The sequence below is a fragment of the Podarcis erhardii genome (assembly GCF_964252035.2).
Source record: "Podarcis erhardii genome assembly, chromosome: 5".
NCBI classification, from domain to species: domain Eukaryota; kingdom Metazoa; phylum Chordata; class Lepidosauria; order Squamata; family Lacertidae; genus Podarcis; species Podarcis erhardii.
In genome coordinates, this window is record NC_138509.1 from 21,748,502 (window position 1) to 21,773,836 (window position 25,335).

General features: G+C 42.7%; 2 long non-coding RNA genes across 5 annotated transcripts in view; both read right to left on the minus strand.

Annotated features, from left to right (window-relative positions):
* The window catches only part of LOC309341625, a 33,452-nt gene that overhangs the window by 6,590 nt on the left and 1,527 nt on the right, over nt 1-25,335 (minus strand). Inside the window, exons 2-4 of one of the 4 annotated variants that reach the window (XR_014156453.1) lie at nt 19,483-19,598; nt 14,191-14,381; nt 13,947-14,049 (exon numbers count right to left, since the gene is read on the minus strand). This is a non-coding gene — a long non-coding RNA (uncharacterized lncRNA). Of the gene's footprint in view, nt 1-13,946; nt 14,096-14,190; nt 14,382-19,482; nt 19,599-25,335 lie in introns of all 4 variants that reach the window. The other 3 variants (XR_014156454.1, XR_014156452.1, XR_014156451.1) reach the window with 3 other exon arrangements.
* On the minus strand, nt 9-3,550 carry LOC309341667. Its single transcript, XR_014156516.1, has 3 exons — nt 3,450-3,550; nt 1,466-1,670; nt 9-186 (listed from the first exon to the last, which is right to left on the minus strand). It is a non-coding gene; the product is annotated as an uncharacterized lncRNA (long non-coding RNA).

The window sequence follows — 25,335 nt, forward strand, 5'->3', positions numbered from 1 at the left end:
CATCACCCATAACTGTACTTATTGCTTCTGAATCCAAAAGAACAGCTGCCCTTGGCAGAAAATTGCATGAATTCTTGTACATCTGTCTTCATGGAAAAGATGTTGAACAAAACCTTGTGCCTAAACAAATTTTCACATGAAGAGAGTCCATGTTGGAAAACAGACTTAAAATTCACTGTGTGCTATCTGATAAAGGAAAATGAAAATTATTTACAGGTAGTACCTGACCCCATCCAAATTAGCCAAAATAAAAATAACAGCAATAAGTGATGGAGATGTAAACAAAATGGAGGGACCTTATACCACATGTGGTGGACATGTCCCCAAATAAAAAAAAATTGGGATATGATCTATGAGGAACTAAAAAAATAATAAGCTAAAACATACATTTTTAAAGAAGCCTATTAGCTTCGGTTGATCGCCAAAGAATTGATGCTTTGGAATTATGGTGCTGGAGGAGACTCTTGAGAGTCCCATGGACTGCAAAAAGCTCAAACCTATCCATTCTGAAGGAAATCAGCCCTGAGTGCTCACTGGAAGGACAGATCGTGAAGCTGAGGCTCCAATACTTTGGCCACCTCATGGGAAGAGAAGACTCCTTGGAAAAGACCCTGATGTTGGGAAAGATGGAGGGCACAAGGAGAAGGGGACGACAGAGGACGAGATGGTTGGACAGTGTTCTCGAAGCTACCAGCATGAGTTTGACCAAACTGCGGGAGGCAGTGGAAGACAGGAGTGCCTGACGTGCTCTGGTCCATGGGGTCACAAAGAGTCGGACATGACTAAACGACTAAACAACAACATTAGCTTTCCTATTAGGCATTCTAACGATAAGCATCCCAAATGATAATAAAAGTGTTTCTTTATGCGACAACAGCGGACCCCCAATTGTGGTTTATCGTTAGACACACTTCACCTAATGCCTATGCCAGACCTTTCACATCTGAATTTGAACCCAAAAAACCTCTGTTTTTAGGTCTTGACTGGTTATTTCACCACATAGGGAGCGACTGGCTCATGGAACCTTGGCATGCGATAGGATGGTGGATTATGGGGGCATTTGGGCTGATCTAGCAGGGCTCTTATGTTTTTATATACATGGACATCAGTAGTAGCCACAGAAGCCTGCTTCTATGCATCCCTTGATGGACGGGGTGCCTGTGATTTTTGCTTTTGTTTTGCAGTATGTGTCCCACTTATCCCCAAATCCATCCAGCAGCCATCACTATTCCCATGTTGGAGATAGGAAAAAGAGGTTGAGATATGTCAAGATATCTCAAACGGGGGCAGGGGGGAGAGAGAAGAAGTACTTTATAATGCCCTTATTCCAAATTTATGCGCTCTCCCTCCCCTCCTGCAGGTAAAGACATTGGAGAAGCCGGGAGGGTGAATTGTCAGCCCATATTTTAAAGAGCAGTTCTGTCATAAGCAAAATGTTATGTGCTGCAGTACATAAAAGCTTTACCTGCGTATGAATGCAGCAGCACTGGCTTGTCAAAGGGGAGGGGAAATACTGAGCGCTATTAAACAGAATGGGCCTCATTCTGGTCGCTGACACCTGCATATGTCTGAAAGGGAATGGGATTGTATTCGCATCAACGTTGTGTCAAAGAGAGCTGAATCTTCCTGGCTGCCAGTATCACTTCTGGTTTGCATCCTTTTTACAGGCCCTGGTGGGTAAGATTATTGAAAATCAAACAAGCCTATAGTACCATGAATATTTTACTGGGCCAAGGATTTTTAATACAGGAATCTGGTTCTTCCCATTTTCATGGCATGCCTGCCATGAAATAAAGCATGAAAGCAGCCAAGCAGCCTTTGATGAAATACATCAGGACAAGGTTGAAAGTAGTGCAATTACGAGATAAACCAGAGATGTTTTCCATCTTTTTAATTGACCCTGTGGCTGTCTAAGACTGCAAACCTAGCCACATTTACTTGGGAGTAAATGCCATTGAACATAGTGGGGTTTACCTCTGAGTAAACATAGCTAGGACTGAGTTGTATTTAAAGATATCAAGATTTGGTTTGATTTCTTTCTTTTTTAAAAAACACACAACTAAGAACAATTTTAATTTCTGCAGCTGTAATCCTGTGTACATTGCTTTGGAGAAAGGCAAACAGGGATCAATGGGAGCTTTTGAGTAAATAAACAGGAATTAGCTCAAGGGCAGATTTTTAATTTGCTTTGTACTTCGTACAACTGCAGAGTGATGCTGCCAATATTAGTGCCGACTCCGTATTGTCTTCTGGATGCAATGAAAGAAAGCCAGTGTGATGCAATGAGTAGGGTGCTGGGTTCAAATCCCCGTTCAGCCACAAAACCCACAGTGTGTCTTATGGCAAGTCGCTGTTTCTTAGTGTAACTGAACTCTCACATGGCTTTATAGAATAAGGCAGCTGCGGGAAACGTTGGCCATCCAGATGTTGCTGAACAAAAACTCCCATCATCCCGGTCATGTTTGCTGGCCAGCAATATGTTTTCCTGTGAAGTCGGTTTAAAAAGAAGGGTGTGAGGGGTTGTAAGCTAGGTCTTGTCCTCTTGGCATAAGCCCTCCCTAAGTCATTGCAAGGCTGCATACATAGTTCTCTCTCTGGCTCATTCCCAACAGGCCTGGAAGGGCTGGGTCTTGACTGTCCCTACTGCTCAAAAGGCTCCTACTGCAGAAGATATCTAGAGACCACCTAGCTGCAGGTCCTGCAGGTCCTTGTTTCTTGCAAGAGCCAGGCACCCTCCCTGCCCCATCTCCGACTCCCAAACAAACAGAGATAAGGGCTGAAGACCTACACCAGGAACAAGCTGCTGAGATGTAAAGCAAAGCCTGTGAATCTTGCTCTTTTGAGATTTAGTGATGAGGGAGATCAGCATTAACTGACAGTGAACTCAAGGAAAAACTTGAGGGTCTTCCACCCTCTTCCACTCTCTAACAGGCTGTGGATATCCACAAACTGAAAGCCCAGGCTCAAATCACATCAGCTGAAGCAACAGCACTTGCTGCTGAAGCAAAAATGAAAGCATCCTTGCAGTTTGCAAAACCTCCAACACAATCTGCACCACAAGAGGGCTGTTCAGTAGCCAAAAGCAGGGCATGCAATAGATGTAGAAACACGCAGAAGCCTAGATTGTGTTTAGTCTTCTGAGTATTTTCCTACAAATGCTCTTGAACAAGCCACTTTGCAAAAATGTGGCAGCTCGAAAGTGGAACAGGTTATGAGCACATTGCTGATAGGTATAGTGTCATCTCAGTGACTTGCAGAGTACAAGAATGGTATAGCACAGTTCCCGTAGCTGCTGTAACAATCTTTCTTAAATTAGATAGTGGAGCAGAAACAACCACTAGTCCAACGGACGTAGCGGATGACAGGCAAAATGCATCCAGGGTCAAAGCAAACAGGTTGTTTGGGGAGGTGCGCACCTCAAGCAAAAAGGTGCAGTTATAGCATACCACCTTTTCTGTGATAGATAATGATGAATCACCATTCCTTGGGTGATAAAGACATCACGTTGAACCCACCCCAAAGGGTTGGCAAGATGTCTTGTGCAGCACCTACAAGGAAGGATGGCCTTTTCAAGTCGATTTCCTGGTACCTACTGCCACATATATGCTGTATTGTTTTTAACACTTGATTGGAAGCCGCCCAGAGTGGCTGGGGAAACTCAGCCAGATGGGCGGGGTGTAAATAATAAATTATTATTATTATTATTATTATTATTAGTGAACCCAGCAGAACCACAGTTGCACATGATTGTAGGAATAATCCCTATTCTTACCCTAAGAAAGTTTAAGTCCATAACTGAAAACCCCAGAAGATACAGGCAGGGCTGGATATAGGTTTGTTGAGGCCCTAAGCTACTGAAGGTAATGGGGCCCTTTATATGTCCAGCTGTCCTTTGTCAACAACAAATTGTCGCTGTTTTTTGTGTTGAATATATGCTATATGGTAATTTATGGACCTAATAGGTACCTAAAGCCATTTGCACATGCAAAATGTAGGAACCCTATATATAGAAATGAGCAAACCAGTGATATTTTAGGGAGCAGGCTAGCAGGTGGGGCCCATTACTTACATCATAGGAGCCTACACAACACAAAACACCGTTGCTGTATGTAGGTTTTATTTTATTTGTTTTTTATCTTTTATTTTGGAAATGTACATCCAGTTTTTTCCTTTAATTTTTTGTGGGGCCCTATGCTATAGCTTGTTTGTTGTTGTTGTTGTTGTTTAGTCATTTAGTCGTGCCTGACTCTTTGTGACCCCATGGACCAGAGCATGCCAGGCACTTCTGTCTTCCACTGCCTCCCGCAGTTTGGTCAAACTCATGCTGGTAGCTTCGAGAACACTATCCAACCATCTGGTCCTCTGTTGTCCCCTTCTCCTTGTGCCCTCCATCTTTCCCAACATCAGGGTCTTTTCCAGGGAATCTTCTCTTCTCATGAGGTGGCCAAAGTATTGGAGCCTCAGCTTCAGGATCTGTCCTTCCAGTGAGCACTCAGGGCTGTTTTCCTTCAGAATGGATAGGTTTGATCTTCTTGCAGTCCATGGGACTCTCAAGAGTCTCCTCCAGCACCATAATTCAAATGCATCAATTCTTCGGCAATCAGCCTTCTTTATGGTCCAGCTCTCACTTCCATACATCACTACTGGGAAAACCATAGCTTTTACTATACGGACCTTTGTTGGCAAGGTGAGGTCTCTACTTTTTAAGATGCTGTCTATAGCTTGTTTAGTTTATACTTAAATCTGGCACTGGATACAAGAGTCATCACAAAAATGACTGGGTCCACTCCTTGGGTCAACAGCCTGGTGAACACACACAGGGAGGGGGGAATAGATCACTATGACTCTGCTTTGACCATAAAGCTATGCTGAGACAACGGTTCTCTATCCCCTTTTCGCCTTTCTTAAAAGTACCATTTGCACTTGCAGCAGCACAGAATTCCTCTCAGAAGTTTCTTTGCTGCCAGAACTTCCTACACTAATCATGTGAGTTTGCATGGTCACGTGGTTATTCTAAAAAGTGCTCCTGGCAGGGAAGCTTTTGTGAGAAGAGCCACACACAGACAGACACAGACCCTATCGCTGCAGCAGGTAGAAGTCCCGACACACAGAAAACAGATCACTTTGCATACTTAACGAGGCAAACACAGTGCAAAATTCAAAAGCAACTTTGTCGAAGCTCTTTGCCCTGCTTGCCTTTTTTGTAGCTCTATTCACTTTGCATGCACTAGCCTATTCACTTTGCATGCACTACAGCTGAAGATGATCATTGTGAAAGGTTTTGCCCAGCTCAACCTAAAATAGTTGCTGAGTCTTCATTTTAAAAGAATCATAGATTCATGATAAAGTAAGGCTTGAAGGAATCTGTCAGAATGCACCCTAAAATTAATCACATAAAACTAGTACAGTGGGAGGGTCATTCTCTCTTAGAAACATATCAATATTCTGCTAGTCATTTCTCTATTAAAAGGGAACAGCGGCAAGAACGAAAAGCAAAATGTGCACATGCACATACTGTATGTACAGAGGACGTCAATTATATTGACCTTGTACAAGAGGGCATATTGACTTTACGAAACCCAAGTGCTTTCCATGAATTTAGTTAATATTTGCAGAAGAGTTTGCCCAACTCCTTGTAAGAATTAGCATTACTATGAAGAAATATTGCTTTTGTTGTTGTTTGAAGAAGAAAAAAAAACCCAAATCATTGTCTACTTAGACACTGCCAAAAAAGAGGACAAAAGAGGAAACAAGAGTCAATAAAATTTGTGTTTGCTAATTTATATGTAAAGATGTACATTTAGAACTTATTGCTATAAATTAAACAGAAATGCAATACATTGCACCATAGTGCGGAAGACTGTAAACAGATGACCTGTTCGCCTGATCAGTCTGGTGTCGAGGTGCTATTGATGGGCACGTTCAAGGCCTGCTCTTCCCTCTTATGGTTCTATCTTTAAGCCAGGCTTACACTGGACAGGCCTTCAAAGAGAGGGCTATCCTCTGAAACCCTTTCTAATAGAGTGACTTCTGTTAAGTAGGGCACATGGCCACCCCATTTCCACTTTATTCTTAACATTGCTTTAATGCCTGAGGTTGAAGTAGCAGTTCAAGCAACTTGTGGTAGGATCTGGTTTCCTTTTCTCAAATATTTATGAAGGAATTGGTGTGAAAGTATCAAACCATAGGATCTCTCAAGGAGGGCAACCAAGATGATCAAGGGTCTGGAAACCAAGGTTTATGAGGATCGGTTGAAGGAGCTGGGTATCCTTAGCCTGGAAAAGAGGAGACTGGGAGAAGATATGACAACCACCTTCAAATATCTCAAAGGCTGTCACATGGAAGAGGGAGCATTGCAAGCTTGTTTTCTCCTGCTCTGAAGGGTGGGACTCGAACCAATGGCTTCAAGTTACAAGAAAGGAGATTCTGACTAAACATCAGGAAGAACTTTGTGACAGTAAGAGCTGTTTGACAGTGGAATGTTCTCCCTCAGGAGGTTGTGGACTCTCCTTCCTTGGAGGTTTTTAAGCAGAGGTTGGATGGCTGTCTGTTATGGATGCTTTAGCTCAGGCTTCCTCAACCTCGGCCCTCCAGATGCTTTTGGCCTACAACTCCCATGATCCCTAGCTAGCAGGACCAGTGGTCAGGGATGATGGGAAATGTAGTCTCAAAACATCTTGAGGGCCAAGGTTGAGGAAGCCTGCTTTAGCTGAAATTCATGCATTGCTGATTCTTGTATCTCCTTCTTTTTACCCCTGTTCCCCACCTCTCTTAATTCCCCTTCTTGTTTTCTTTTCTTCTAAGTAGAACAGGGGGTGGGGAGACAAGGGTGGTATGCACAAAGGAAATGCCATGTACACTTTTTCACATTTATATCATTAAACTAATAGGTAAAATAGCTGGTAAAATTGAATTGGGCATAATTCCAGAAAGTTTCTAACTTTCTCTTTCCCCCCAATATTCTTCTCTCCATCTCCTGGAGCCATAGACATCACAGCCACCATTGCCTAGTCTTCAAAGCTCACCCATGTGAACTCTTTTCTTAATGAGAGACCACTGGGTGCTTTTCTGGGAGAGCCATTGCAGTTAAAACTGAATTCCAGCTACTTTGGGCCTCGGATCCAAAACCCCAACATTTTTTATGGGTGACTTCAAACTGTTTGATGTCCTTCAATGGAGACCAAATGAGTGCTTAGCAACAGTATATTGCTTTGATGTTTGAAGGATGAGCTGGCATCTCCCCCACTGACTGAGGCTCTGTGTTCTCTGAGTTAGGGTGATGAGTAACTTAACCCTGCATGCGGTGTTGAGCGTTGAGCGTTGAGCTTATGTGGGTTTAAAGTAAGTGAGTTAACCTCCTCTTTGCTGGAAAGTCAGCTGGTGAATTAAGAATGTTCTAGCTCGAGAAAGGGGATTGCATATTGGAGATCGGCTGGAAATAGAACTGGGATGAGTACTGAAGAATTGAGGGGGAAATTGATGACATGGAGACTGTTTGAGTTATGAAACAGAAACTGGAGGGGGAAGACTTTTTGTAAATCCCCAACCCTGATAATTTTAATTTTAGTAGGCATCCCCTGTAGCTGTATCCTCCTTGTAGATCTCCCGACACAAATATGTCTGGCCAGCTCTCTTCATATGCCCAGAAGACATATTATATATTTTTTTTAAAAATTGCATTGAATTAAACTGGTTAGCCATTGTGGGAGCCAAGGAAAACTATATATTAAAAAAATGAGAAACAATTCAGCCCTCATTAAATACATTTTTAAGTGCCATTGATTTCAGTGACAGAGTTAGCACTATCCCACTGAAATCACTTGAGACTTAAAAGTCCATTCCTTTGTCTGAATCATGCCCATAATAAATGAAAATGAAGACCTCAAAATAAACAAAATGATATGGTTAAAGAGGGAAAACTGAGGCATGCAATATCCCTCTTCAAATATGATTGTTATTTGCTGCCAGCCAAACAGATGGCACATTCAACTGGCTGCATGGAATTGCCACATCTCAGTATGCTTTGTTGTCTCTGATAAACGTGACTAGCATTAGCATATGACCCAGGGTCTATGGAAGATTGACTGGCTCACTGAGCCATGGTCCAGTGTCTTGGAGAGCAACAGATATACTGTCCTAAAGTATGCAGCTCAATGGGAGAAGAGTAGGCAAACTTCTACCATGTTCTCTAATACATTCAACAAGTTCAGTTCTGTTACATCATGACATGTTTTCAAACTATCTCCTCTCCACACATTGTTACACACTATTGAAGTTCTCTGAATTTTCTCTACAGCAAGCTCTTTGCAGTTACCCAGTGTATAAATGAACATGGGGGGGGGGGAGGGTTGGAATCCTGTCCCCAATGTGCTACTTGCCACACACACACACACCTCTGCACATTCCATTTCTTACTTCCAGTGGCCTGCACACGTATCAGAAGTGGTCCATACCCTACATTTTTGTTCCAAGGCTCTGTGTGTAGACCTCTGTGTAAATGGCATCTCAGCTGCTTGAGGGTCAGGAATGGGGCGAGCACCCAGAAGGAACAACCCCACCCCAACAGCAATGAAACTTTCCTATCATTCATGACCATTTAATAATGAATGTGGATTGACACAGTCTTCCCAAATGAGTCTTGAAAACTGTTGAGTACAACACAGGATTACATTATCTTTCATGCAGAAATGAAAGAAAAAGAAGAAAAGAATTGTAAATCATGAAATAAGACAACAACAAAAATGGCTCATCAAACGTAGTCTGAAATGTATTAGGCCATGTGCTAATTGAGATGGGCTGTTACAAGCTGCAGAGCATGATATTTAATTAGATGAGTAATGAGTGACACATTTTTGAAGTCCTGGAGTTTTGGTTAAATGGGTTTTTTTATTTTTTACTTCTGTGTTTCTGAAAGTGAAAGAAAAGGTCATAAGGAAACGAGACCCCCCCCCCCAAAAAAATCATTTGACAGCAGCCTGATTCAATAAGATGCTAGTGGAAACTGTCATAAAGCCCAGTAGCAAGGTGTCTTGCCCCTTGGGTTCTAGTTCCCCATTGTTTGATTTTACCCTTTACTTTGGAGTCTGAAAGTTGGAAGAACCCTGAAACTTTAAGCCAACATATTGAGACCTGATCGATGCTCACCCAAGAGTTTTGTTCAATAATATTTACTGATCCCTTTTAACTTGAGTTACTGGGGATTGTACCTAGGACCTTCATGCAAAAATATACTCTGTCGGTGAGCTATGATCTTCCTCCTGTAGAGCATAAAATTAGTCAACAGCACAGCACACATGAGAACAATTACTCACAGAGGCCTTCCACAGAGTCTCACCCCCCCACACACTGAAATTAGGGACGAAATGCACATTCTATTGTAGTGCTTATAATGGGTTGTGGTATATGTTTCTGTAGTGTCCATGAAATTTTGTCCAGTTTGCAAATGTAGTCATGGGCCCCCAAAATGTTCATTGTCCCTGTTATATTGTATATGCTTTTTGCAAAGTTATTCTTTCATGGAATTGTGAGTCACAACCGTAGAAGAGTTATTCTTAAAGAGCTAAACAGAAGCCCAATGACATTTGTCTCTTTTTCACTAGCATTTGCCCAATGCTATAAATTAAATGATTTTGGACCACCAGCTTTGCTGTAGAAAACCTTGTGTAAGCTTGATCACTACCTAGATAGAGAAACCACCTGAAAGAAATCACTCTGAGTCACCAAAGAAAGAGCAACATAATAGAAAAATAAATAACAAATATTTGACGTGATAACTGCTAATTCCGATACAATACTTCAGCTCAACATTTCTCTCACGTTGTATCTGCATATTTGTTTTCAACACTCCTCCAAGTGTCAGCTGCATTTGTGGACCACCTTGTCTTCCTAACATTCAAGAGAAGATAATTGTAACAAAGTGTAACTATCTTGAGTCAGGAGCAACCGTGGTATCAGATTAGTGTTTTCTGGTTACCATGGAAACAACAGATGCACCAGAACGGAAGCTTCTTGTGAAAGGGGGTGGATGTGGAGAGAATGCAATTGCTCCTAATATCATCCATGTTAAAATATCGCCACAGCAACATCAGTAAATGGAGATTTCTCTTCATGGTGATTGAAAAGCCTTATTTGAATATGCAAGGACATAACTTTGATGTGAATGTAGAGATGCGGTGGGCAACAAACAGTGTTTTTGTCTTGTGGCTATGGGCCTGTTAGGTTGGGAAAATTTGGATTCCAGACTAGGATCACAAACCTACAGCTCTACTAGTGCTAGAGAGTTTGTTCTCCAGTTCATAATCAATGATGTTTCCAAAACTCTCTGCTCGTCTAGATCTTGCTGCAGAATTTGGCTTCGCAGTTACACTGACTTGTTTCCAAAGTGGGAGTGACATACAGTGGTACCTCGGGTTAAGAACTTAATTCATTCTGGAGGTCTGTTCTTAATCTGAAAGTGTTCTTTACCTGAGGTACCACTTTAGCTAATGGGGCCTCCCACTGCCGCTGCTGCCGCACGATTTCTGTTCTCATTCTGAAGCAAAGTTCTTAACCTGAGGTACTAATTCTGGGTTAGCGGAGTCTGTAACCTGAAGCGTCTGTAACCTGAAGCCTCTGTAACCCGAGGTACCACAGTACAGTATTAGGTATTCTCTATTTTTTTCTTTAAAAAAATATATTTTCTCAATTAATTAAAAACTTTTCTACCTCACCTCTCAGTAAAAAGCAGTCAAAGGAGATTCGCACTAAAACCATCAGTAGCAGTAGAACAGCAAGAGTTCTGTTCCTGTTGTTCATTGTGCTGTTGGCAGCCAGTACTTCTCCCCTTCCCCACAATGTCCTCTTGAAACAATGTAAGTCATGAGGACTCTCATTATCAGTTGCCGTTTCATAGAATGATAGTTGGAAGGGACCCCAAGGCTCATCAAGTCCAACCCCCTGCATAGCCGCCCTGAGCCCGGCCTTGGCTGGGGAGGGCGGGGTATAAATAAAATGTTGTTGTTGTTGTTGTTGTTGCTGCTGCAGGAATCTCCCCCTCCACAGTGTTCTTATAACAATGCTATGCCCCACAGGCTTGCAACTATTTCCTTTCCAGGTCCATATCAGTGCATAAAGGCTTTTATAATAGTATAAGCTTTCAATTTATACTATGAATCCTCTGCACACAGGTTTGTAAAATGTTGTTCGCTCCACTCGACCAGCGTTTTCAAACTAGCAAATTCCATGAAAGATCAGCTTTCCACCTCCCTAATTCTGTGCCGCTGTTTCTGCTGTCTCTCGAGACAGACGGATGCCAAAAACAACTTGCTCTGTTGGGCAAAGCTGCAAGAGATACAAAGTTGAAATTCTCTTGTCCAGTATTTTACAGTGGTGGGGAGAGCAGGGTGTTAAAAGTATTACAACCATGAGACGAGGATAAGGCAAATTATTTTCAGGTGCAGCTTTAAGAATACATGTTCTATCTCTTCTCATGAATAATAAAGGGAAGCCAGTCACCCGCTCTCTACGTTTAAAAGGCATATAAAAGAGGAGTACGTGCACTATGGAGAAAAATCTTATGGAGTGTTGCTACTCTCTCTGTGCAAGTGATGATTTTGTAGGAATTTCTTTTGTGTGCATGAAAAAGGTTCTGCAGTGGTGTCATGCAATAAACTTATGATTGACAGAGCAAATATTAGGATTTCTGCCAACACAGAGAAGTACTGTTTTGACAACTGTGTCATCGTGAATAGGAGTTACGGAAAGAGCAGACTGCAGCATCTAGCTTGGGCCTATGAGGAGGTCTGATCAAGTGACTCATTCAAAAATTAAAAAAGGTGTTCCTTTGCAATGATAATTCTGTGAAGGGAAACTTAAGTCCATGCTATCCAATTTGTGAAATGCTGCTGTGAACCGCCTTCAGATGAAGGTTGGTATAAAAATGCAATTAATAATAAAGGAATGTCCCCCTTGACAATATATATTTTGCACAGAATTGCATAAACGATTTCTAACTCAGCCACAAAGCATTATATTATGTGAATGAAAAGCTCTCATTGGGTGCTTCTGCCAACTGATGGTGAAAGGTAGTTTGTAGAATAAGTTAAACATAAACATTTTCAGAAATACAGCTTGACAAATTTCAACATTTAAAACTCCCGCAATCTTTTAAATTTATTCTTAAATCCTCTTAGCAGTAAACACTGTTTTGAGTACAGTTGACTCTCAATTTAAGCGAGGGTTACATTCCAGGGATAATGCATAAAACCAAAATCATATATATACACTCTCCCTGCACCCCCAAATTCTCTCCCAAGGTGGGTACTATGGCAGGTGGGACTGCCGACTCCCCCCCGCCTGCTTGATGTCCGCCCCTTTTAATTTAAAATAATAATAATACATTTTTTGGCCCTGCACATAAAGCTGAATTTGCACAAGTTAAATGCTGGAATATTCTGAAATGAATAACAGACTCTATTCCTACGTGGGTTAGCCAATTGCTGCCATACTTTGTGCAACTGCTATAGCTTATAAAAGGGTCACTGATCACTGGGATCATACAACATGTCTGAGTTAAAAGCCCACCAGTTCCCCTGAACATTCCTATAGTCAATTGTTTGATGGGGGGTGGGGAGGCATTTGAGCTGAGCTGACTGTTTCATGGAAGAAATATTGATGATCAAACACCACCCCAATTATTATTGTGACTATTTCTGCCTTGCTGACAAGAAGCATCACATGCCCAAGACAAAAATCCACAAAAACTAAGCAAGGGAATCTTTCTAGGGGCAGAGGCAGGTTTTTTAATTACGTTGTGTTTTGTAGGTTATCATCTTGTTCTCTTTGGAGAGGGATCTGGAAGTTCAGCCACATTTTGATATGTATGATTCTCCGTTGATCTCCAGTAATGACACTGTTTTCTTTTTTATGCCCTGTCCTTCAGTCTCCGGATCGTTTATTAATCCGTTCTTTACTCCCAATGTGCAACATAAGTTAGTCTTGCTTATTCAGTCATGTGAAAAAAAATGGATTCCATATGTTCTCCCTTTTGAGATATGGGTTTTTCTTGAGTCAGCAGGAGCAATGTTTGATCTTTTGCTATTTTTAGGTACTTATTTTGCATACAGTTTAGCATCCCAGCAGAACTGTGCATGACTCCCCATTCTAAAGCCCAGGAGTTCTACTGGTATGACCTCATGTCCCATTCAAAGAAGAAGCGTTTGGATTTGATATCCCACTGTATCACTACCCGAAGGAGTCTCAAAGCAGCTAACATTCTCCTTTCCCTTCCTCCCCCGCAACAAACACTCTGTGAGGTGAGTGGGGCTGAGAGACTTCAGAGAAGTGTGACTAGCCCAAGGTCACCCAGCAGCTGCATGTGGAGGAGCGGGGAAGCGAACCCGGTTCCCCAGATTACGAGTCTACCACTCTTAACCACTACACTACACTGGCTCTCAAAAGCAAACATGTAGCCTTGTACCATTTTTATTTGCTGATCAAGATACAAATTCATGTATATGCACACCATTCCCCTGGTTCTCCATTTGCCATCTCCAGAGAAGGGTCTCAAGGAGTGGTGAGGATGCCCTGCAACAGAATCAAGGGTAGCCTTATATTTGGCTTCAGATGCTACATATTGGCTCCATTGCCCTTGGTAGAAAAGAAGAAATAAATGGAAATGTGAAGACCAAAGCAAATACAACTGATCAAGAGAGGGACAGGGCAGGTGGGGGGAAATTAAAGCATCTTAGTGTAAAATACAGGGCTTCGACATCCATATGTCTTCCCCACAATGGCGTCCTTGTCTTTTTTAACATGGGAGAAGGAAAATTGAAACTGATGAACTAATGAAGGTGATTTGTTTGTGCTTTAATATTTCTGGTCTTATTTGATCACTGGCCTACTTTGGGAACTTGACAAAAGTACACACACACACACACGAAATAAGGGTGGAAACCTCTAATACTCACCCATGTCACTTTATCATGTCTTCACTCCTGAGCCTGTTCCATCCTGTTTCCAGTGCTGGATTACCAAATAGGCAGAGTAGACACCTGCCTATAGGTCCCACACCTTTTAGGAGCCCTATGACAATGGGTCAAAATAATAATGATTTGATCTTGAAAGAAGATTACATCAAGCTTTCTTAGTTCCATGTGTCAGGCAGAAGCAATTTTTATTTTTAATTTATCTTTTAAAACATTTATTTCTCACCTTTTCCTCCATGGGGCAGAAGGTGGTGTACACAGAACCAAAGAATCACAGAACTGTAGAGTTGGAAGGGAACACAAGGGCCATCTAGTTCAGGAGAGGGGGCTGGCCTCTGAAGACTCCTGAGGGCAAAATGGAGAGAGTGGATGCCATGGTCTTCAGATTCCCATCCCTACCCCAAGCCTGTTATTTCCCTGCACAGGAAGTCAAGGCGTTTAAATTTCAGTGTGACAATGAATGCCGAAAAGAGACTCTTCACAAATTAGCCTACATAACAAGAAAGAATCTGTTGTTGAAACAGATTCGCCAGTCACTCTTCAGCTGTTGTGGTGGGCTATTTGCAAGCATGCAGTTGCATTTAAATGCGGCTCCTTCTTACAGATGTTTTCTCAGGCGGAGCTCGAGGGAACATAGAGCCAAACTACACATTAATGCCTCTCACATGAAAAGCTGCCCAGCCAGCTCTTCCTGTTCAGAATTTTGAAGCCTTTTTGCCACCAGGTTGTTTTTTTAATAAAAAAAATAAACAAAGCTGGAGGGGATTGAAGTCATATACACAGGAAAGGAGGAACTGCTCACTGGCTTTCTTCTCCTCCTCCTTCTGTGGGTGTTGTTTATCCCCAGATCTCTCTTTCATCACAGCTAACCTTCCTAGGAGTTGGGGGAAGGGGAAGCAGCAGACTCGCATGAGATATTCACCACATCATTCATAATATTCCAATCCTGATTTTCAGATCAAGCTGCATCGTAAAGCAGTCTATGATAAATCATGCTAATGATGCAAATAAGGCGCTCCTGATACAAACTGCAATTCTGAAACACTTCATATTATTTTCTTTCTGCTGTAGGTACACCATTTAGAGCAGTGGTGGAGAACTTCAGGCCCGGGGGCCAAATGCAGCCCTCTGTAGACTCACCCAAATTTCTAATTGTCCTGCGATTTCTAGGCATGGGTCAGAAAGTTTTTCCTTTTTCTTTTGTCGTCCCACTTTCCCTGGGAAAATTCCCTGTTTACTGCTAATTGGAACTATTGTGGATTAATGTTTGTAAATTTGGCAGTAAACCATGGGTTTCCCTGAGGAAAGCGACAGCCACCCCCCAAAAAGAAACCCCAACCCCATCAGACCCCTGCCTAAAAATAACAGGACAATGAGAAGTGTGGGTGAGCCCTCTGTTGTGTATTCAGTGGTCTGTGTTTGCCTGAGCTTGAGACTAGACTAAGGATTCTGAGCCCCTGTGTTCTGATTCGATACATGATATCCAATCATGTAGCATTATCAGGTTTTGGGCTACTAGCATTGGCTCTTAAACTCTGAGTTATGATTTGCAGCTTGCAGGTTTAGACAGCCAATCACATTGAGAGTGGGAGTGGTCTAAGTCTTTAGAAATACATATAAGCAGTTGCATTGCCCCTGTTGTTCAGTTCTGTTAGCTCAATAAAGTCTCTTACTGTGATTTATTTATTGATTGGTTTTACCTTGTGGGCTTATAGCCGAATAAAGTATTATCTATCTATCTATCTATCTATCTATCTATCTATCTATCTATCTATCTGTCTGTCTGTCTATCTATCTATCTCTTACTGTGATTACTGTGTCTCACCTCACACAAACCCATATACTCTTCACCCTCTGTCTGGCCCTTGAGACTTTCCACCAGGCTACAGCCCTGCTCAGCTACACCCCTACTTCATACCCTCCTTGAGAGCTTTGGGTTTTCCTCCTCATATGAATCCACTTGCATGGAAGGGGGAAGGAGGATCACATGTTCCTGACCTGCCCCCTGTATTGCATCATTGTTGCCTGATTGACATGCCTCTCACATGTTTCAAGGGTAACTTTTGCCATGTGGCAAAATGGAAGCATTTCAAATCCTGATCTCTCAAAGCTCTCAGTTGCATGAGGAGCCTGCATGCTTACAGCAAGATCCCCACTTGCAGAAGTCACCCTTATCGAGGTGCACAGATCGGGCAATGGTGACACGACAGAGGGGAGTGGTGACCCCACTCTCTTCCCTCATGCGATTGCAGGTGCACAAGGGGGGAAAGCTGAATAAGGCCAATGCCATGCTAATTCATCTGGAATCACAAAGGCCACAAGATACAGATAGGTAGCCGTGTTGGTCTGCCATAGTCAAAACAAAACAAATTCCTTCCAGTAGCACCTTAAAGACCAACTAAGTCAGTTCTTGGTATGAGCTTTCGTGTGCATGCACACTTCTTCAGATACACTGAAACAGAAGTTTCCAGACCCTTCTATATAGTGAGAAGGTGGGGAGGGGTATTACTCAGAAGGGTGGTGGGAATGGGTGATTGGCAGATAGCTGTGATGAGCCTGTTGACGACTCTTAACGACTGCAATAGGTCTTACAGGAAAAAGCAAGGGGTGAAAAGGTGAAAAATGGCTTTGTCATGTATAATGAGATAAGAATCCAAGGTCTTTGTTCAGACCAGGTTTCTCCATTGTTTTGAGTTTGGTGATAAGTTGTAATTCAGTAGCTTCTCTTTCCAGTCTATTTCTGAAATTCCTTTGTAGTAAAACAGCTACTTTGAGATCTTGTATAGAATGTCCTGGGAGATTGAAATGTTCTCCTACTGGTTTCTCTGTCTTGTGATTCCTGATGTCCGATTTATGTCCGTTTATTCTTTGGCGTAAGGTCTGGCCTGTTTGTCCAATATAGAGAGCTGAAGGACACTGTTGGCATTTTATGGCATACACAATGTTAGACGATGAGCAATTAAATAGTCCCGAGATGGTATGTGTGATGTTGTTGGGGCCAGTAATGGTGTTGTCCGGGTGTATGTGGCAGCAAAGTTGGCATCTGGGTTTATTGCAGGCTCTGGTGCCAGTGTCCGTGTTAGGTCTGGTTGTAGTATTATTGTGGGTTAGGAGTTGTTTAAGACTGGGTGGCTGTCTGTAGGCAATGAAAGGTCTTCCTCCCAGAGCTTGAGAAAGAGAACTGTCATTGCCCAGGAGAGGTTGTAGATCTCTGATGATGCGTTGTACTGTTTTAACTTGGGAGCTGTATGTGATGACTAGAGGTGTTCTGTTATTTTCTTTTTTGGGTCTGTCTTGCAGCAAGTTCTCTCTGGGTATCAGTCTGGCTCTGTTGATCTGTTGTCTAACTTCATCTGTTGGGTATTTTAGTTCTAAAAAGGTTTGCTGTAGATCTCTTAGGTGAGAGTCTCTGTCTGTAGAATTGGAACAGATGCGGCTGTAACGTAGTGCCTGGCTATATACAATGGACTGTTTGGTATGTTTGGGATGGTAGCTAGAGGCATGTAGATATGTTTGTCGGTCAGTTGGTTTACGGTATAAGGTGGTGTCTATGTGCCCATCCTGTATTTTTATAGTAGTGTCCAAAAAATGTATTTCTTGCATAGATTGATTCATTGTTAGGTTGATTGTGGGGTGAAAATCATTGAATTTCTGGTGGAAGGTGTCCAGGGTCTGTTGACCATGTGTCCAGATGATAAAAATATCGTCAATGTATCGCAGGTACAAGAGAGGTTTGAGTGGGTAGGAGTTTAGGAAACGTTGTTCTAAATCTGCCATGAAGATGTTGGCATACTGTGGGGCCATGCGGGTGCCCATTGCTGTGCCGCTGATCTGAAGGAACAGGTCATCACCGAATTTGAAGTTGTTGTGGGTAAGGACAAATTGGCAGAGTTTGGTGGCAAAGTCCGCTGTGGTTTTATCTGAAATGGTGTTCCTTATAGCTTGTAAACCATCGTTGTGTGGGATGTTGGTATACAGAGATTCCACATCCATAGTCACTAGTATAGTATTGTTGGGAAGATTATTTAAAGATTGTATTTTCCTCAGAAAATCTGTGGTGTCACGTACATAGCTGGGAGCACTGATGGCATATGGTTTCAGAACAGAGTCCATATAACCGGAGACACCCACTGTAATAGTGCCAATACCTGAAATGATGGGGCGTCCTGGATTTCCTGGTTTGTGTATTTTAGGTAGAAGATAGAAAGTTCCTGGTCGAGGTTCTGTTGGTGTGTTAGTGAGGATCTGTTCTTGGATGTGTGGGGGTAGCTCCTTAACAATCTTGTTTAGTTCTTTTTTGTATTCTTGTGTGGGGTCTGAGTCCAATTTTATGTAAAAGGCGGTATTGGAAAGTTGTCTGTGAGCCTCCTGAATGTAGTCAGTTTTGTTCATGATGACAACAGCTCCACCTTTGTCCGCTTCTTTAATTATAATGTCTGGGTTGTTTCTGAGATTATCTATGGCTCTCCTTTCAGCATGGTTTAGATTTTGTTGTAAGCGATGGTGTTTTCTGGTCACATCTGTTTGGATTCTGTGGCGGAAGCAGTCAATGTACAAGTCCAGTGTGGTATTGCGTCCATCAGGAGGGGTCCATGTGGAGTCCCTTTTTGTGTAACACTTTTTCGGTGGTAGTTGGTGGTCAGTGTTCTGTTGGGAGGGTGGTTGTTGTTCTCCAGTGGGTTGAGAGGTGTTGTGTTGTGAAGTTGTTGCTTGTTCTGCTTTGTCTTGTTGTTGTGTGTGTTGAAAATACTCCTTCAGGCGTAAACGGCGGAAAAATGCTTCCAAGTCCCCGCAGAACTGAATCATGTGTGGGGATTTGGCAGGGCAGAATGACAGTCCACGTGAAAGGACTGATTCCTCAGCTGGGCTGAGTGCTTGCTGTGAGAGATTGACAATATTGTTGATCTTGTTTTGATTTGTAGCCTGTAGGTTGGAAAGGTTAGAGAGTTTCTTGTTTTTCTGTTTTTTCACAAGAGTCTCCATACTAAATGTTCCACTACAATTGCAGCAGATGGGTGAAATTGTATCCCAAATGCTCCCCAGTGTCTGGAAGCAGCAGTTCGCGGTCTCTTAACATGGAGTTTTACCAGCTGTTTTGGAGGCTGTGTAGAGATAGGGAAGCTGGTGAATCCTCCGGCAGGCAGACTTTGGGGGTTTCCTATATTCCAACATAGATGTCCAAAGTTGCACAAAGTTAACTGAGCAAAGATTTCTACTTCTGAATCTACAGCACATGCTCTGTGCTGACGAATCATTTTCCAGGCTCCATGATAGCAGATCATTATTATTAGACAAGATGTATTAAGGAAGCACTTAGATTTTCAGAGAACAGATTTCTCATCCTACTGCATTATATTGCAATGCAGCAACAGAGAACCATTCTGCAATTGTGGTAACACTTGCTAGGTAAACAGAGTATAGTAGTACTGTATTAGGTTTCATCTGAGAGTGTTTTAATGGTACCGCCTCACATACCATCTGTTTGAATGATTTAAAACTCTATACTGGGCTGGCTTACCTTATGACGCTCTGAGATGAGTTGACTACAAGTTCAGTGAAGGGGAGATATCTATATCCACCCTCTGGCAATCAGCCCCATTGTCCACAATCTTGCCATATACAATACAGCAGAGCCTGGGAATAAAAACAGAAGAAGGACCCTGTTAGTTCATACCAAAGACATATCTAATCCAATGTTCTGTTTCTGACTGTGGCCCGCTAGATGCCTCGGGGAAGCAAAACACTCCTCCTCTGTTGCCTGCTATTTAGATGTAGGCTTATAGGTAAGAATAAATATAGGGCAGGAAACCTGTAACCCTCAACTCCCATCACATTTGAGTCCTGGCCATGCAGCCTGTGGCTGATGTGAACTGGAGTCTGAAGGTCAACTAGTTCCCCACCCTGTCAGTAGACCTATATCCCATTAATTAATTTAAAAGTCATTTAATTATGGTGGTTATCACCACATCTGGTGGCACTGTATCCCATGTATCCATTAGGGATTGGGTGAAGATTTGCTTTTTGTGGCTGTTGCTGTTCTGTTATGAACCTACCACCAAGCAGTTGCCAATGTTCTGCAGAATTACTCAACTGTGATCATAACATCTCTGCCTGCATGCTTTGCAACTTTCCATGGAGAATCATTGCATTGGTGCTGAATACTCAGGTACACTGGGGTTGTCAGCCATTAGCAGTGCTACCGAACTCCTGTTCTATAGTGGCAGTGACAGATGTCATGGCAGTGATGACCAGAAGGAGAAAGGCTGCAGGGAGCCAACAAGCCCATCACCTACAATACCTCCTGCTGTAGGCATATGTAGCAGCAGAAGCAGCTGTATGGATGAAGTAATGCTCCATTTACAACTCAGTCATCTGTCTCCTTCACCTGCTCGCTCAAGAAGGCATGCAGGTGTGTTATGCAGCAGGCAAGGATGGACTGATAAGATCACTGCAGAGAGAATGTACAGGAGGGTCCGTGACTATCCTGCTTCAGTGAGGTTGCGCAAGTGCAACGTCTGGAGTCAGAAGTGACAGCCTTAACATTCAATACTGAGTAGCATTGAAGGCTCAGCTGCAAAATAATGCATCTTGGTGTGATATATTTTTTTAAGTCACACATGTTTGAAACTAGCATATAGAGTTGGCAGGCTCTCACTCAGAGACCCAATTGTCACTTCAAGGCTGCAACCATCTTATGCAAGCTTCCCTAGAGATGATCCCACTGAACTCTATGAGCCCGAGTAAACAAACTTGGAGTATCAAATTGTCATTTTAATTTCCCCCTCACGTGCAACCACACTGATTTGCCACTTTTACAAAATGGAACCTCCAGGTTTAGAGGTTGGGAACAAGCAGCAGACGAGGACTGCTGCTTCCTGGAACCACTGGCCAGCTTCTGAGAAGTATCTGGCTGGTCACTGCAAGCAACAGAATGCTTTTCTGATGGCAACTAGAAGCCTTTCTTAGTCTCTCTTTGAATTTCAAGAAAAACCTGAATTTGTGTGTGTTATGGCTCCCTTAATTAATTCCAAAGCTCCGTTCCATGCTTCTTTCCCAATTTTAGCCAAATCATGCCCCACTGTTAGCCAGTAACTAAGGCCGCCATCACAAAAATTAGAGGACTAGGCCACCCTGAAATGCTAACACTGCTTCTGAGCCTCCAACAGACACCGTCCATATATCATTTACTAGATTTGAATGAACTGTAGGGGTTGGGCTCAGGCAAGGGGACAAAATCCTTAAAGCTCCATGTAATCCTTTTTTTAATCCAAACTGCTCAAGCCGAATCATTTGGGGACTATGGTTTCGATGTAAAGTATAAATGCCAGCCACATAAATCATAGATGATACGTAACCCTCTTCAGGCTGCATTTGTGAGGCCTCCAACAATTTGCCAGCAGATGGAACTAAAAAGCAGAGAGTGTTTCCTTCAAGGAAAGTTATGCATCTGGTCATCTTATGCATAAAGACTTGGGAGGCGGGTGCCCTTCGGTCTGTTTGTTTTAAAAATTCAGCTTCTTGCCCATCAGGGTGCTTTTGTGTGAAATACCTTATTCAGATCGTAGGTTCATATTTTATAGGGAAGAAACCCAGGCTCTATACTTCAAGGGTACAGAGGATCCACAGCTATACTCTGCATAAAGTATCCTCTGGCTAAAGTATCTCATATTTCAGGGCCAGGGAAAAATTCTGCCGGAAATCCTGGAGAGCTACAGTCAGAGAAGTTACTGGGCAAGATATATCTAATTTAACATAAGCCAGCTTCTTATAGTCATAATCATGTTGTTCCATTAATATATAAACCTTTGGCTCTGCTGATAAGTGACAAGTTAATGCTACAGTCCTAAACACACAGACATGCACACACCTTCTTAAATTAGCACTGCGATTCTGAGTACGCATACTTGAAGTCATAGGATAAGACTAAGTTAATCAATTGCCCAGAGTGGCTCTCGAAATATAAAGGGAATATTTGCTCCATAGTATTAGGTTAATAACAGTTTCACTGGCATGGTTTCCCTCAGAGAACCTTGAGAATTGTATTTTGGTAGAGGCGCTGAAGATTCTCTGTTAGAAATCCCTAGTCTCCCTACCCTTTGCAGAACTACAGAACTACACCAATATTTCACTGTAGGCATGGGCTCCATCAACACAGCTGATTTTATGTCAGCATTTAGATTCATTAAGTTGACGTCAATAGACCACTGCAGCCAAGCCCCTTTTTAAGCATGAGATGTCAAGAGCTTCCATTTAAGCCACATCTTTATTTTTCCCAGTCATAATGCTTGAGTAACAAAGGCCAAACGCGCAGGTGGGATCCAAGTGGGTGGGATTTGTATATCAAATGCCTAGAAGTGTTGCCGGACAAAGTGCCTTGTCTTTCATTGAATGGCTTTTCGTACATAATTTTACCCCTTGCAAAATGTCTCATGAGTCAATTCAAGTGCTATGCATAAATCTCAGCATGGTTCTGACGTGAATCATTTCCCCCTACTATCCAATATTAAACTCAGCACTTAGGGCAGGGAGTGGCGGGATAACATTTTATTGAAAACAGTTTGCACCTTGGCAAATAAATTACATGTTCCAAAAATTACATACTGAAGAAGCCTGTTCCCCCACCCCTAGCTCTGGTACATGGTTTTAGCCTATCATTGGGATTCCTTGCCCTGCTGCCTAACTGATTTGCTTAACTGATCAGGATGTTGTGGAGGTTCATCACGTATGGATGGAGGTAGAATTCAAACACATCTTCATCTAGAATAAACAGGAGTGGCATGTCCCATTTCACTGCCAGAGGTAAAACAGTAATGTGCTGCTATGTTGCCACAGAAGCCTCCCTTATCTGGTGGTGCCCGCAAAGCAGAGGCAATGGCAACAGGTTCTGGCAAGATCTCATGAGATTTCACAAGCTCTCACGGGCCAGCCCTGAGCAGAAGCAACATATAATGGTCATTTGCAGAGATGTATCACTCTGAAATATAACTACCCCAGTGCCTAGTAGCTATTAGAAGATACTCAGTCCACACCGAGATCCAGCTTGGCTGTGCATTACATTGGGAATGGGGGTCTTGAGAGTGCTGCTCACATATCCTAAGCTCAGTGTGGGCAGGGTTCTCCCAAAGCTGAAGTCATCATGTACTTGCTTAAAAAATCCTCTAGGTTTCTGCTCCCTTATCAACCTTTGTTGTTGTTGTTCTTTAGTCATTTAGTCATGTCCGACTCTTCGTGACCCCATGGACCAGAGCACGCCAGGCACTCCTGTCTTCCACTGCCTCCCGCAGTTTGGTCAAACTCATGTTGGTAGCTTCGAGAACACTGTCCAACCATCTCGTCCTCTGTCGTCCCCTTCTCCTTGTGCCTTCCATCTTTCCCAACATCAGGGTCTTTTCCAGGGAGTCTTCTCTTCTCATGAGGTGGCCAAAGTATTGGAGCCTCAGCTTCACGATGTGTCCTTCCAGTGAGCACTCAGGGCTGATTTCCTTAAGAATGGAGAGGTTTGGTCTTCTTGCAGTCCATGGGACTCTCAAGAGTCTCCTCCAACACCATAATTCAAAAGCATCAATTCTTCGGCAATCAGCCTTCTTTATGGTCCAGCTCTCACTTCCATACATCACTACTGGGAAAACCATAGCTTTAACTATACGGACCTTTGTCGGCAAGGTGATGTCTCTGCTTTGTCATTGCTTTTCTCCCAAGAAGCAGGCGTCTTTTAATTTTGTGACTGCTTTCACCATCTGCAGTGATCATGGAGCCCAAGAAAGTAAAATCTCTCACTGCCTCCATTTCTTCCCCTTCTATTTGCCAGGAGGTGATGGGCCCAGTGGCCATGATCTTCGTTTTTTTGATGTTGAGCTTCAGACCATATTTTGCGCTCTCCTCTTTCACCCTCATTAAAAGGTTCTTTAATTCCTCCTCACTTTCTGCCATCAAGGTTGTGTCATCTGCACATCTGAGGTTGTTGGTATTTTTTCCGGCAATCTTAATTCCGGCTTGGGATTCATCCAGCCCAGCCTTTCGCATGATGAATTCTGCATATAATTTAAATAAGCAGGGAGACAATATACAGCCTTGTCGTGGCTTGCCAGTTCCTGCTCCAGGTGGATCATGTTTGGTCAAAACTCTCCACTATGACCTGTCCATCTTGGGTGCCGTGCACGGCATAGTTCATAGCTTCTGAGTTATTTGAGCCCCTTTGCCACGGCAAGGCAGTGATCCATGAAGGGGCTTATCAACCTACAAGACCTAAAATTGACTTATTAACAGTTTGACTGAAATTGGATTAAGAGCTCTTGAAACCTGTTTCCCCTCTTATTTGTGGTAAGCTAAGTGATGATGGAATGCACCCAAAAGCCTGGGATAACCATTGTCTGACAAATCCCTCTGCAAACAAACCAGAGGAAATGCTCAATAAACAGGTAATCTGGAAGAGGCATGCATCATTAAAATTGAAGGGTTTATATATTTACATTCCTATCCATACATCCATTATTTAAAAAAAGAAGCCTCCCTATTCATAGGGGAAGTTTATTGGGAGGGTAGCCTAGCCATCTCCCTTTTTCCTTAAGGGAATTTTGGTGCCAAATGCCATCTGCCAACTGTTTGGAGAGTTTCTGAGCCAGCCCTGGACCCCTGGCAGAACATCTATTGCTGGTGTGAGACCGGTGGCACCCACAACCTCCCTGCAAGACAGTTTAACTAAGAACTTGCCCCAAGTTCTCTGAGTGTCCCAGGTAGGGATGTGCAGAATAGAACCTCCCCATGGAATATATCTAGTCTTATCAAAATACTTTGGGCTTCCCTCAACATTTTTTTTTAGTGGAACTCCTCAAAATTTCACTTTTGGTGGGGACTCTACCACACGCCATTGCAGGAAAACTATTTGCCTGCCCTGTATTAAAAAGTTAGCATGTTAATGTACACCTTTTTAAAGATCCTTTTTTAGGCTCACGTGAAGGGGAAAAAAAATCCTTATTCCCCCCCCCCTTTAAGGTACTTGCTTGAGGAAAGCTGGTTACATCTGGGTCCCCCCCCCCATTGCATTCTCAGTGCTTTTGTATTGACAAATGCACTCCATTGGCACCTTATTTGTTTTTTTATTGGATGTAGAAGCTTGTGTTGCGTCCCCATTCCCACTTCATGTTGATGTCAGACAAATTTACATGGATGATTACTCCCTTAGCATGCTTATCCATCATCATAATGGCAAGATGTCACCATCCCAACAAACTCAAAGAGATCACCCAAATTCTCTCAGTTTGTCTAAAGGGTGCATTAACCTTCAGAGCTTGATTTATTCTTTATTTACACAACTTCAGTCTCCCAGGTGCTTGCTGTATGTTTTTACCTCACCTTTGTCTTTGAAGCAGGT